This window comes from Prunus avium, unplaced genomic scaffold, assembly GCF_965620075.1.
Source record: "Prunus avium unplaced genomic scaffold, drPruAviu1.hap1.1 HAP1_SCAFFOLD_26, whole genome shotgun sequence".
NCBI classification, from domain to species: domain Eukaryota; kingdom Viridiplantae; phylum Streptophyta; class Magnoliopsida; order Rosales; family Rosaceae; genus Prunus; species Prunus avium.
In genome coordinates, this window is record NW_028276885.1 from 317,501 (window position 1) to 320,000 (window position 2,500).

A 2,500-nucleotide genomic window follows, 5' to 3' on the forward strand; every position below is an offset into this window, starting at 1 on the left:
ACTTGTCCTGCCATGGCATGCGCTGTGCGCAGCCTGTGCGCAGCGTGCACGCAGCTTGCGCATCTGTCGACAGTGAGGCTAGCGAAACTTGTCCTGCCATGGCATGCGCGGCGCCTGCGCGCAGCCTGCGCGCAGCATGCGCACAACATGCGCACAGGCTGTGCGCAGCGTGCGCGGAGCTTGCGCGCAGCTTGCGCATCTGTCGACAGTGAGGCTAGCGAAACTTGTCCTGCCATGGCATGCGCGCAGCGTGCGCGCAGTCTGTGCGCAGCATGCGCGCAGCCTGTGCGCAGCGTGCGCGCAGCTTGCGCATCTGTAGACAGTGAGGCTAGCAAAACTTGTCCTGCCATGGCATGCGCGCAGTCTGCGCGCAGCATGCGCGCAGCATGTGCGCAGCATGCCGGCAGCATGGTTCCAGGTTTTTTCAAATGTCGACAGAATTTTTCAAATCTTGTCAAACCCCGTTTTTATTGAAATTTCCTCGCACAATAAGCTCCCCATAAGTAGTCTATGATTTTTAGGACCTTCTCCAACTTACAAAACTAAAAAATTCCTCCCGGATTTGTTTTAATGATTTTTTCAATTTTACGACTTCTAAAACTAATAAAAAATACTTCCCGACTTCAAAAATTTATGAAACTTTTTCCCATCATAGATTGCATGTTTCTTAGTATCCCTGCAAAAAATCACGTCCAAATACCTTGTATTGAATTATTTAGAGCCCATTATGACTCCTCGCGCATAGGTGATGTCTCTTCCTGTCAAAGGGCTAAATGCATAAAATGCTATATAGGGGGGTGTGTGTTGCCTGCATATGCATGGCAGCCCATGCCTTCCTAGCTGCAGCCCCCTTCCCCCACGCCACACCCATGTCATGTTGCCTCGATATGTTGCCTCGGTATTATGGGTTTGGTGTCGGGGTCGGGGGGCTGCCACCCATGGCGGTGGTGGCCGGAATCCGGCCGCCGCCACCACGCCGCCGCCATGGGTGAGGGAGGAAAAAAAAGGCGTGGAAAGTTGCGAAATGGGGTTGTCTAGGCTATTTTTTGGCATGGGAGAGCATGGAGTGCTAGGAACTCCTTCTCAAATGCACGGGCATGTCGACCACAACCTCATTTCGCAACAACAACCACCCGTGTGGGGTGGCGGTGGGTGGATAGTCGCGGATTGGGGCTTGCCAAGCCAATGTTTTCAAAAAATTTCATCAAAATTAAAAACAAATGTTTTGTTGCCTTCGGATTTGTGGGCGAGCGGCGAGTCGGAGTGGAGCCGGTAAAGTTTAACCTCGGTGTGCACGGTTGTTTTTAGAAACTCAATCCAATGCCGGGGACGTTGAAAGTGACGCTCTTATGAGTTGCAAACCCGCAAGATTTAAAGAACCTTTTCAAAACAATTTCAAACCAACAAGATTTAAAAACAGAAATTTTCATCAAAATGAAAAACAAATGTTTTGTTGCCTTCGGACTAGTGGGCGAGCGGCGAGTCGGAGTGGAGCCGGTAAAGTTTAACCTCGGTGTGCACGGTTGTTTTTAGAAACTCAATCCAATGCCGGGGACGTTGAAAGTGACGCTCTTATGAGTTGCAAACCCACTAGATTTAAAGAACCTTTTCAAAACAATTTCAAACCAACAAAATTAAAAACAAATGTTTCGTTGCAAACAAATTGTGGGCGAGCGGCGAGTCGGAGTGGAGCCGGTAAAGTTTAACCTCGGTGTGCACGGTTGTTTTTAGAAACTCAATCCAATACCGGGGACGTTGAAAGTGACGCTCTTATGAGTTGCAAACCCACAAGATTTTAAAAACTTTTTGAAAATGTTTCTTCTAAATGACACATTTTGATCCTTGGCAAGTGCTCAATCCGTAACTATCCAATCACCGCCACACCACACCGGTCGGGAGTGTGTGAATGGTGTGCTTCCCGGGGTTGGCATAGATAATCTTTCGCATCGACAATCTTTTGCATGCGAGGGAATGTCTATGCCAACCCCGGGAAGCACACCATTCACCCACTAGTTGTGGGCGACGATGGGTTGGCTTCAAATGAATTTTTGCTTGGGGTTGTCCTCGGTATGCTTTTGTGTTGGGAGTACGGCCACCAAACCTTCTCAATGCACGGGTATGTCGAGGATGGCTTTCGGCGGGGTTGATGAAGAAGCTACCCAATTCTCGGCCACACGAACACATGGTGACGATGCGTTGGCTTCAAGTGAGCTTTAGCTTGGGGTTGTCTTCGGTATGCTTTTGTGTTGGGAGTACGGCCACCAAACCTTCTCAATGCACGGGTATGTCGAGGATGGCTTTCGGCGGAGTTGATGAAGAAGCTAGCAAATTGTTGGCCACTCTCACACGTGTGGGGGTAGGTTGGCTTCGAAAGAAGCTATCCAATCCTCTGAGTGTGCGGTTGAGCTATGATTAAGATTGTCTAGGCATTGCTTGTGTGTGCAAGGTGCGAGCCCAATGCACGAGCAAGTCGAGGATGACAATCTTAAGAGTAACAATG